Genomic DNA, 12,254 nt, shown 5'->3' on the forward strand with positions numbered 1-12,254 from the left:
GGAGGAGTGAACTAGCCTAGGTCATAAAAAACAGCTGTTTAACACTTTATGCCAATCATTAATGTCCATGAGTGGCTGCTGCACTTGTAGCCGTTAAAATTAAAATAGGGAGTTCCAGTCTTCCCTCCCCAAAACAAAAAAATACCATTCCAACCTCACAGGATCAAGATCATGTGTGAAAAGGCTTTTTTTCTATCCTAGTCTTTGATGGAAGTGGGGTCCTTTACTTGCCTCAGTATCCTGACGTTTTGCACTTAATTTGAATAGTGTATAAGTGGAATCCTTTTTAATAACCAAGTTATATCAAGCAAAGTTGGATAAAAACCATGGAATTCTAGATGAGACTAATCACATTGGGACATAATTTCTTTAGATTACAGATGCATATTTTTGAGCCATATCACCATGCCTTGGTGATCACTCAGGGTTGTGCAAAACAGGGAACTGAAGGACTGGCAAGAGGGGCTAATTTGTAAGATTCTGCTGTTAGTATCTGTATACTCAGTATTCTGCTTGGTAGAAGTTTGATGCTTAAACATTCCTTGAATTCTCTGCTCATAAAATCCAGAGCCAATAAAGTGTGTTTAAGTGGAGGATGTTAAGAATGATAATCAAATGAAAAAAAAAAGTCCTCCCTTAACAAACCAGTGGCTTACCTGCTTTGGTAAATTTCCTGAAAGACTAACAACAGTATTAGTCTCTGTAAGGAGGGGTGGGAAGGTTGGGAGGTATGCCAGCTTTATCTACAATAACTGTCTATAGCAAAAGCTCCTTTGCCTCCATCAGTGGTCTCCATTTCAGAAAACTCCATTAAAGAACTAAATCTTTGGTTTAACAACAGTGCTCACTGAATAAAACAGCAGCTCCAAATTTAGCAACTACAATCACTACAGAGAATTCAATTTGACTGACAACCGACAGCTTCCACGGGAGATTCCAAACCTTCTTTAGTAACAATCTCCAGTGGAAAATCAGCATCAGCTTTAAAAAAATTCCATTGGAAGAGACAAGCTTTCTTAGTCAAATGAAGCACCCAACATAACGAACCTTTAGGGTATCAGTCTCACGTGCCTGGCTACAAATATAACAGCTTAGATTCTGCACAGGCATCAACTTTTGCCTGATAAACCTGATGAGTCCTTGACACCTGAAATTAAGTGGTATTAAGAAGATGAAAACCAGCTAAGTGGCTCAGTGGATAGAGTACTGGGCCAAATCAGGAAGTTGAGTTGTTTCAGTCATTTCTGTGACCCCATTTGGGGTTTTCTTGGCAAAGATAGTGTAGAATGGTTTGCCATTTCCTTCTCCAGCTCATTTTATAGATGAGGAACTGAGGCAAACAAGGTTAAGTGACTTGCCCAGAGTCACACAGCTAGAACTGTCTGAGGCCAAATTTGAATTTAGGTCCTCTAGACTCTGGGCTGGTGTTCTATCGTGGTACCTAGCTGACCCATGGACTCGGGTCAGGAAGACCTGAATTCAAATAAATTGGAGAGGGAAATAATAAACTACTTCATTATCTTCGCCAAGAAAATGACAAGGTCACAAAGGGTCAGGACACAACTGAACAACCACCACAAAAGAGGTGAAGTTAAGTTTTGAGTGGGGGCCTAGGAGGAAGTAAAATCCAATGAGTTCTCTACACAGAAAAGGAAAAAAGCCATGGAATGTTGACAAATTTGGAAAGAAGAGAAACAGATGTGGGTGGGAAGAGGAAAGAAAAGGAAGATAAAATGAGAAATGGAGTCAGCTGTGGTAGGGCTTTTGTCATCTTGGAAAGAAATCTGGGAAGAGTGTCAAATGAGCAATGATGTTAAATATGCTATGCAAGATGAGAAGGGGAAAAGCCTTAAGATAAATCATAAGACTCATTTTTGACACATTCCTCACATATCTTCATTAACCCTTACATACTTGTTTATGGACTCCAATTCAGCCTAGTTCACTTCCCTAAATGGTCAATAGATATGAACAGGCAGTTCTCTGGGGTAGAAACCCCAGCTATCAATAACCACATGAAAAAAAAAACACTCCAAATCACTAAAAAGAGTTGTTTAGTTGAGTCAGACTCTTCACGACCCCCTGCATCATACTGTCCATGGGGTTTTCTTGGCAAAGATACTGGAGTGGTTTGCCATTTACTTCTCCAGTGGATTGAGGCAAACAGGTTATATGATTTGCCCAGGGTCACACAGCTAATGAATGTCTGAGGCCACATTTGAACTTAGGCCTTCTTGACTTCAGGCTCAGTACTCTATCCACTGAGCCACCTAGCTGCCTCCTCACTAAAAATAAACTACAGAGTCAGAGTGGCCAAATAAATTTGGATAGATTAATGTTAATAGAATATTATGCTGTAAGAAACAATAAAAGGGATGGATTCAGAGAAACAGGAATTGTATGAACTGATGCAGAATGAAAATGAGCAGATAGCTCTGCTAGCAAAGTACAACCCATATACCATGACATCATTGTAAATAAAAACAACTTTGTAAGATAAAAGAACTCGATGGCCAATTTTACTTCAAAGGAACAATGAAGCATTCTACTGATACAGAATGAGGAGCACTTTTAGATGTGTGGAATAGTTTTGCTTCATAAGGTTATTTGACAAAAGGGAGGGTTTTTTGTTTTTATTGCTTTTTGTTTTTTTTAATTGTAGGAGGGGGCTAGAGGTGGAGTGACAAGCAAATGATAATGATGAAACATTTTTTTTAAAAACAACAAAAGGAGGCTCCTAATGAGACAAATAGGCAGGACAATTTTGAAACTAACTTGTTAAATCCATTATATTTTTTTTAAAAAAAGGTCAGTTTGGTAGAGATTCAGTTTAATATGCAATCCCCTTTATTATATTCTTTGTATGCAGAAAAAAAACCTCATGTTAATTGGTGTTTAAGTACAGAATAACAAAAAATTATTTTAAAATTATTTAATATTAAAAATTTAAACTTTCTTTAAATTGTTCATTTATCATCAGTGGTGATAATGGAAGCGGTGCTCTCCTCCCCTAACTAGTTCTTCTTTCTCTGTTCTCAGCTTCCAAGCTCATATCTAGGCTCTCCTCTGATCTTCAGGTGCTTTGGATTCCTGACTAATGCATATTCCCAGGCATTTCTTCCTACCCTATTTACTCTAAGTTCTAGATATTAATATAGCAGAGATGAACATTGGCACAGATACAAGAAGGTAGCAGCCTGTCCCTCTACACTTATTGAGTGCTTTTTCTCAGGTTCAATAAAGGTTACTTGCAAGCCTCACATGCTTTCAGTTAATGTTTTTTTTCCTACAAAAAAAGTAACCAGGATTCTTCTGTGCTACCTCCAAACAACCTCTCTCCCTCCCTACCATAACCTGTAGATTCTCTGCTATGACAAAATTGATTTCTGGTCTTCTGCTTTCTAATTTTGCTATTTCCAAATCCAAAGGAGCTGCTGACCTGGGGTACTATAGTAGCAAAGAATTCAGCTTTCTGTATTGCCTCACAAGGAATCATATTTTCTCAACCTCAATGAAGCCCAGTCCGGAGAGAAGCAAGTTAATGTCCCAGTTCTGCATGTAACTGAATCTGTCCCTGAACCAAGTGGTGCTATACCAAGCCACATAATGTCCATAACTACTATAGGTACACCTAGAGGCAATTGGAGTAATACCAAGCCACCCCCTTGAGGCAGAGTTCCAGAGATGCTAAAGCAGCTTTCTCCCCAGGAGGTAGCCTGAGAATTAAGTGCCCCAATTATTGTTGGAACCAGTTTGAAAAATGGCTTTTAGTGACAGTTCCAGAGTTGGAGCCACAAATGAGTGTGACTGTTGGTCCTGGGGACACAAATTATGACAGCTCAAATTCACATACTGTGGCAGTTCTTGAGTTCACACTACCTGAAATCAAAGTCACCCCCCCCACACACACACACATCAATACTGGAATAATGTGAATCATTTCAAGGGGCCAATCAACATCAAATTGAGAAGGCGGATTCTCAGGTTCTTATCGTTTGACTAAAGCTGTTCTCTTCAATTCTTAGCTACTAAATCCAACAACACCTTCTCAGTCTTTATACTTCTTGCCCTCTCCACAGTATTTGACAGTTTCATTCTCTTCTGAAGAGACCACTCTTTCCTCCATGTATTTTCATGACTGCTGTTTCCTGTTTCTCCTACCCATTTGATTATTTTTCGGTCTCCTTTATTAGACTATGAGCCATGTCCCAACCCTTCTGTGTAGGTGTATTCCAACTCTTTGTCCTGGGCTCTCACCTCTTTTCTTCCTACATTTTTTCAGTGAGTTCATCAGCTCCTAGAGTTCAACTATCATCTCCATACAGATGACTCAAAATTTTATATCCAGTCCTCACCTCTTTCTTGAACTTCCATCCCAAATCAGAATCACCAAGCACTTGCTGGATGTCTCTACGCAGATGTCCCACAAGCATCTCCAAAACAGTACTCATTTTTCATCCTAAGGTCACTCCTTTTCCAAACTTCTCTATGTTTAGGGCACTAGTAGCCTTCTAATCACAGGTCTGGAAACTCCTTAACTCTTTATTCTCTCTCAACTCCATTATCAAATCACTGGCCAAGTCTACCTCCATATCTCTCCCATTCATCCCTTTCCACCATCACCCTAGGTCAGGCCATCATCACCTCTTTGCTTACGCTGTTCAAGAATCTGTAATGGCACGCAATAATCTCTAGGATTAAATACCAACTTCTTTATTTGACGTTTAAAGCCTTTCATAACCTGATTCCAACTGATCTTTCCAGGATGCTTTTACATTACTTCCTCTTGCATTCTACACTACAGTCAAACTGGCAGCCATTCCCACTTCCATATCCTTGCATAAGCTGACCCTTTCCATGACTCCATTAGAATGTAAGCTCATTTCTAGTAGGGGTAGTTTCAGTCTACGATCTAGTATCCTCAGCTCTCAGCTAAGTGCCTGGCACACAGTAAGCACATAATAAATGTTTGTTGACTCAATTGCATTTGTATACTGATAACTATATATGGTAACTTGCCTGGAATGTCCTCCCTTACCTCTGCTTCTTGGAGTCCCTATTTCCATTCACAGCCTAGCTGATGTGCCACCTCCTATTCAAGTCCTTTCCTGACATCCCAGGTTGTCAGCATCCCAGATACTACTTTGTTTATATGCACATATGTAGCACGATGGAAAGAGGGCTAAACTTGGAATACTTCAATCCAGTTTGAATTCCTGCTCTGCCACTTATCAGTTACTCAACAAGTATTTTTTAAGGGCCTACTACGTGCCAGGCACTGTGCTAGATGCTAGGGATACAAGTACAAAGAATGAAACAATCCCAACTCTGAATTTGTTGTTGTTGAGACATTTTTCAGTTGTGTCCAATTCTTCATGATCCCATTTGGAGTTTACTTGACAAAGACACTGAAGTGGTTTGACATCTTTTTCAGCTCATTTTGCAGATGAGGAAACTGAGGCAAACAGGGTTAACCAGTCACACAGCTAGTGTCTGAGGCCAGATTTGAACTCGGGATGAAGGGTCCCTCTGACTCCAGGGCTGGCTGGCACTCTATGCATTGCTCAAAACATATCCTAATGGAGAAGACAAGTACATCTGAAAGGATTTCAGCACAGTACAAGGTTAATAAACACATTGCACAAAGTGGTTGAACACAAGGTAGTTTAGAAGGGAAAGCACTAGCAGTTGTGGGAGGGTGGGAAGGTAAGGAAGGTGTAAATCAGGAAAGGCTTCATGCAGCAGGTGGTGCCTGAACTGCATCTTAAAGGAAAAGAACTCTTTAAGTCCTTAATAAGAAGGGAGTGCATTCCAGGCCTGAGGGGTGGCCAATACAAATGCAAAGCCAGAGTGCCGAGACAGCATGTCAGGACGAATGGCATTATGACACTGAACAAGGCACAAGCTCTCTGGACTTTAGCTTCCTAGCTGGGAAAGGAGGGGCTTGGATTAAGTGACTTCTAAGGCTCCTTCAAGCTCTAGATCCATGATCTTACTCTGCCAGGTGACTGTGATGACAGAGGCGTTTTTTCTTTCTGTCTTCACATAGCTAATCATCTAGCACACTGCCAGGCAGGAAGCAGATACTTAACAAATGCTTGCTGAATTGAACTGAATTATATTTGCTAAAGATGACTACTGTAAATATTCACAAAGTTCAGCCATGGAGAGGTAAATATACTGTGTTTGGACTTGGGCCTCTCTGTGAGATGTTCAAAAGTTGCTTCCAAGCTGAAGTTCCTTGGATCTTTTTCCTCGTAGACCCTCCCATGATAATTGAAGCCACAAGGCACTCACTCCATGTGCTCAGTATATAATCTTCTGGACTGAACAAAAGGAGCTGGCAGGGCCACTGATTCATTAAAACAGGCTCTGTGGGAGTTTTTCTTGTTTGTCCAATTTTCCTTCTGGGACACTGCCAGGATGATAGAGATGGTCAGCATCACAAACAGGAGAATGAATTATTGGGCCAACTTCATAAATGGTTTTGAAGTTGATCATGAACTACGTCAATGAGAGAGAATATTCATTATTAAACATTCATTCAATGCCTATTATATACAAGGCATTATGCTAGGGATGTTTTTGGACCAGAACCATAATTTCATTGGTATAGGGAACTCCTATCAAGGAAACTCCTCTGTCAATGCAGAGTGGCATCTACTTGGCAACTGAGTCTTAGGGACTTGCCCTGAATCACACAGCTAGCAAGTGTGAGAGGCAGCACTCAAATCCAGATCTTCCTGACTTCAAGGCCAGTTCTCTGCCCAATATTCTTCACTGCTCCTCTGTGCTAGGAATATCCAGACAAATAAAAAAAAAATCTATGCCTTAAAGGAGTTTACCTTCTATTGGGGAACTAAAACACATAAACTGTCTAATAAATATCAAGTAATTTGGAAGAGGGAGAGAGAGCACAAATACGCTGAGGGGGGATCAATGGCTTCCCAGAGGAGATGGAACCTTTGGAGAACCTTGAGAGAAGATAAGGGGAAGGGTAATAGGATGGGGACAGATTAATTTTTTTAAAAAGACTAATGGCACCCAGGAACTATATGTAAGAACACAATTACAAAACACTTTTCACACCAATAAAGTCAGATCTAAATAACTGGAAAAACATCAGTTGCTCATGGGTAGGCCAAGTAAATATAATCAAAATGACAATTCTACTTAAGCTAATTTACTTGTTCAATGCCATACCAAACTACCAAAAATTATTTTATAGAATTAGAAAAATAATAACAAGATTCATTTGGAAAAACAAGGTCCAGAATATCAAGAGAACTAATGAAAAGAAATGCAGGGGAAGGTGGCCTAGCCATTCCAGATCTTAAATATTATTATAGAGCAGCAATCATCAAAATTGCTTGGTATTGGCTAAGAAATAGAGTGGTGGATCAGTGGAATAGGTTAAGTATGCAAAACACAGTAGTCAATGACTATAGTAATCTATTATTTGATAAACCCAAAGACCCCAGCTTCTGGGATAAGAACCCACTCTTTGAAAAAAAAAACTGCTAGGAAAACTGGAAAAGAGTGTGGCAGAAACTAGGCATTGATCAAAATGTCACACCATATACCAAAATAAAGTCAAAATGGGTTCATGATTTAGATATAAAGGCTGATACTATAAGCAAACTGGGAGAGCAAGGAATAGTTTACCCTACCAGATTTATGGAGAACAGAAGAATTCATGACCAAACAGGAGATAGAGAACATTATGAAAAGCAAAATGGACAATTTTGATTACATTAAATTGAAAAGTTTTTGTACAAAGCCAATGCAACTAAGATTAGAAGGAAGGTAGAAAATTGGGAAAGAATTTTTACAACCAGTCTCTCTGGTAAAAGCCTCATTTCTAAAATATATAGAGAATTAAGTCAAATTTATAAGAATACAAGTCATTCCCCAACTGATAAGTGGTCAAAGGATATGAATAGGCAGTTCTCAGAGGAAGAAATTAAAGCCATCTATAGTCATATGAAAAAATGCTCTAAATTACTATTGATTAGAGAGATACAAATCAAAACAACTCTGAGGTACCACATTGCTGCTATCAGATTGGCCAATATGACAAAATAAGAAAATGATAAATGTTGGAGAAGACGTGGGATAACTGGAACACTAATGCATTGTTGGTGGAGTCGTGAAATGATCCAACCATTTTGTAGAGCAATTTGGAACCATGCCCAAAGGGCTATGAAAATGTGCTCTAGGGCTATATCCCAAAGAGATCATACAAATGGGAAAAGGACCCACATGTACAAAAATATTCATAGCAGCTCTTTTTGTGGTGGCAAAGAATTGGAAATTGAGAGGATGCCCATCAATTGGGGAATGGCTGAACAAGGTGTGGTATATGAATGTAATGGAATACTATTGGGGCTATAAGAAATGATGAACAGGCTGACTTCAGAAAAACCTGGAAAGACTTGTATGGTCTGATGCTGAGTGAAATGAGCAGAATCAGAAGAACATTGTACACAATAACAGCCATGTTGTGCGATGACTAATATTGATAAACTTAACCCTTCCCAGCAATACAGGGATGTAAGACATCTCCAAAGGCCTCGTGATGGAAAATGCTGTCCACATCCAAAGAAAGAAGTATGGAATTTGAATGCAGGTTAAAGCATACTATTTGCTATTTTTTTTCTCTTCTGTCGAGTTTTGTTTCTTCTTTCTGGGGGTTCCTCCTATTGGTTCTAATTCTTACTTACAACATGACTAATGTGAAAATATGTTTAATAGGAAGGTATAAGTACAGCCTATATCAGATTGTGCACCCTCTTGGGCAGGTTGGTGGGGAAGAAAGGGGAGAAAAATTTTAAACTCAAAAGCATATGGAAGTGATTGTTGATAAGATCAAAATAAATTAATTTTAAAATTTTTTTTAAAAAAGACTAATGGCTAAACAAGTTGTGGTTAATGATTGTGATGGAATATTACCATGCTGTAAGAAATGATGACCTGGTTGATTTTAGAAAAAAAAACATGGAAAGATTTCTATGAAATAATGAAGTGAAATGAACAGAACCAAGAGAACCTTGTATACAGTAACATTATTTGAAGAATAAGTTATTATAAGTACTCAAATCAATTGCAAAACACCTGTGAAGGGAGATACTATCCATCTCCAGGGAAAAAACTGAAAAATGGAAGCATATGTAGTATGGTTTTACATGTATTTATATATCTGTGTCAAATGGTGGCCTTCTCTAGTGTGGGCTGGGGAGGGAGCAAAGAAGACAGTTTGGAACTTAAAACATAACAAAAAACAAAAAAAATTTAAAAAAAAACAGCAAAGCATGTCTCTGAAGACATGGGAGAAACCACAGGTGTGGAATGAGGTATACATTTTCAGTAATGACCAATGTGTTGATGTGCTTGCTTTATTATATTTATTTGTTGGGAGGTTTGGGGGAAGGTCTATGGCAGTGAAATGATGCATCTAAAACATTAAAAACCATGTGTGGGAAATCAGCACCATCTTAAGGCATTTATTATGCAATGATGTTGTTAACAAGAAATTATGCACAGATTTTATAGGATTCGATGCTAGAAGCAACAATTTGCTCATTTTTCAGATGAGGAAACTGAGGCCCAGAAAGGGTAAGCAATTTTTCGAAAATCATACAGATACTAAGTAGCAGAACCTAATCATAAATCCAGGTCTACAGACTATTTTACAACACCTGCTCCCTATCTCCTATGATCTAACTCATATTCTCTCCTGCACCTTGCATATTAAATTATTTTGAGAAAAATATCGTCCTGTTATTATGATCACCATACAAATAGAAAAATTTTAATTTTTAAAAATTTTAGTTTTTTAACTAAAATTTTCAAATAAAAAATAAAATTAAATGGCCGTGTTTTCTTTGGGAGTTCTCTTTCATCAATGCCTGAAATCGATGCCCATGACATATAATCCTTTAGTCTCAAGGAGAAAAAGGAAGCTTGATTTTTTTAAGTCAAAACCAACCGGGTTCCGGGCCGAGAGGCCAGCACGTAACTTCCTCTGTAACGCTACCTACCAGACGAAGGTAAGACAACTAAAGGAAACCAGAGGAGGGCAGCGGGGGCCAGCGGGTGAAGGCGTCCGTGCACGGCCGGTGTCCCAAGCGGCAGCTGTCCCGGCTGGCAGCTCGGACTCTTACCTTCCCAGTGGCAATAGCAGCCAGCCGGCTTCTGAGGCCAGAGCAGGTGGAGGAAGGCGCCACTACCGGCGCCTAACGTTTTTTCCCTCCATTCCCACTGGACCCAGTTTCCAGAATTCCCGGCTGCTTGGGCCCCGCCCTGCCCAGGGTCCAGATTCCGCGCTCGCCCAGCTCGGCCCGGCTCTGCATTGCCCCTTCCCTCTTTCCCGATCAGAGTCAGTGCCAAGAACCGGCAAGCTTGGAATGCGGAACAGCCACTGGAATCTACCACCTTACGGAACGTAGGGGGTGGTTATCCAGAGAGTAAGAATGACACCTGCCAAATCCAAAGTGACAAAATGCCACGAGGGAGTGGCCAAAAAGCACAGAAGACGGTCTTCTCCTTTCTTCGGTGTGGAAGCGTTCCCTAATTTTATCCATTTGCCTGGGGGCGGAGAGACAACTTTTCTCCACCCCCCAGTCGCTCCGACTTGGACGCGGTCACTTCCGGAAGCGGCGGAGTCCGGACGCCGAGCCGCTTTTCCAGTGCAGCGGGTGGGCTGGTCGCTGTCACCTGGGCGGTGGTCCGCTCTGGTCTCGCGCAGGGAAAGCCCTGCATTTCTTTTGGTTCTTGGTGGCAGCGGGTGAGTGGCGCCCGCGCCGTTAGAGCGTGACATCGTCCGTCTCGCAGTTCCCGAGCTCCCGGCGCAGCTTCCGGGCGGACCCCGCCCCGTTGTGGGGGAGGGAAGGCGGCCGTGGCGGGGTGGGGGGGAGAGAAGGGGACGGGCTGGGTGACGGAGGCAGAGTGGAGGGTCAGGGTCTCTCCGGGAGAGGCGGAGGCAGGGAGTGGAGATCCGTTGTCTATGGTGCCCCTGCCCCTGGTGGGCTTTCCGGGGGGGGGGGATGGATGGGATGGGATGGGAACCCGAGCCCTGGCTGGGATGGAGAGAGGGCTGCTGCCCTCGGACCCACCCTGGAAACCTTGGCCGGGTGGGGCCTGGCGGGGGATTGGAATGGGAGAAAGTAGACCAGGATGCCCAGCCTCGGAGCCCAGGGGTGCCGCCCCGGGCACTCTGCCTCCGAACCCGCCACCCCCGGCTTGTAAGGGCAGAACCGATGCCTGGGTCCAGCGGTTGAGCTGCAGCTTCAGGTGCGCGTAACTTAGGTCCAAGGAAGTATTCATTGAGCATCACTGTGTATGTACCCCAGGGTTTGGAAGCATGAGGAGAGGTACGTGAAGGGATAGGAATCCCAAAGAAATAATATCTTGGCCGGAGGCAAGGGGAGGGCAAGACAAAATAATAAATACAAAATATTTACATTTTTGTGTATAAAAATAATAGATGTAAAATATAAGAATAATCAAAAAGATGAAGCTACGAATCTGAGGGTTTGGACTTGGAAGAAAAGGAGTAAATAAGGTTGGGTAGAGTGTGACTAGTTTATGGCAGGTTTTTTAAAGCTGGATTACAGGAGTTTTGAATTTGATATAGAAAGCATTAAGGGACCGTTGTAAATTGTTGAACATTGGAGTAGCATGAGAAAAGCCCGTTTTAAGATGGTTAGTCTGGCAGCATTTATGTAGGATGGTTTGGAGGAGGGGAGAGATAAAGATCAGTTTGTTATAATTATAGAGCTTAGAGTGTAGAATTTAAGGACCTAGTCCACCCCACCCCCATTTTATACATGAGGAAACTGGGACGTGGAGTGAAATGACTTTTGCAACATGACCCAGCTATCAAGTAGTAAAGCAAGTTGCCGAGTCTCTAGGTTCCTGTGCTGTATTCTAGTCTGCCTAGTTTGTCTAGTGCAGTCCTCTTGTTTTACTGGAGAGGCGTCTGACACTTAAGTATCTTGCTTACAGTGATGTAAAGAATTTTAGGGCCCTCAATATTTCAGCAAGTTGAATAGCTTTTGATTGTCTAGGAAAAGTAGGTGGACAGTTTTTCAGTCCTGGGCAAAATTGTGAAGTAAACAAAATTTTAGTCATCTCAGCCTCTTTTTTCTATACTTTCCCCCCAGTAGTTTAAACTTTAGTGTAAATGTGTTTCCAAGATGGGAAGGGTGTCAGTCTTGTGAGTTATTGGGGAAAAATAACAGTGCCTCTTAGTT

At 41.3% G+C, this 12,254-nt stretch overlaps 1 protein-coding gene across 1 annotated transcript in view; it reads left to right on the plus strand.

Annotated features, from left to right (window-relative positions):
* The first annotated feature begins 10,632 nt into the window (after nt 1-10,632).
* LOC110197071 (myosin regulatory light chain 12B-like) overlaps nt 10,633-12,254 on the plus strand; it is a 30,359-nt gene continuing 28,737 nt past the window's right edge. Inside the window, exon 1 of the mRNA XM_020970672.2 lies at nt 10,633-10,786. The gene's annotated coding sequence lies outside the window, so the exon portion shown is untranslated. The remainder of the gene's footprint in view (nt 10,787-12,254) is intronic.

This window comes from Phascolarctos cinereus, unplaced genomic scaffold (assembly GCF_003287225.1).
Source record: "Phascolarctos cinereus isolate Bilbo 61053 unplaced genomic scaffold, phaCin_HiC Scaffold_4;HRSCAF=312, whole genome shotgun sequence".
Taxonomy (NCBI): domain Eukaryota; kingdom Metazoa; phylum Chordata; class Mammalia; order Diprotodontia; family Phascolarctidae; genus Phascolarctos; species Phascolarctos cinereus.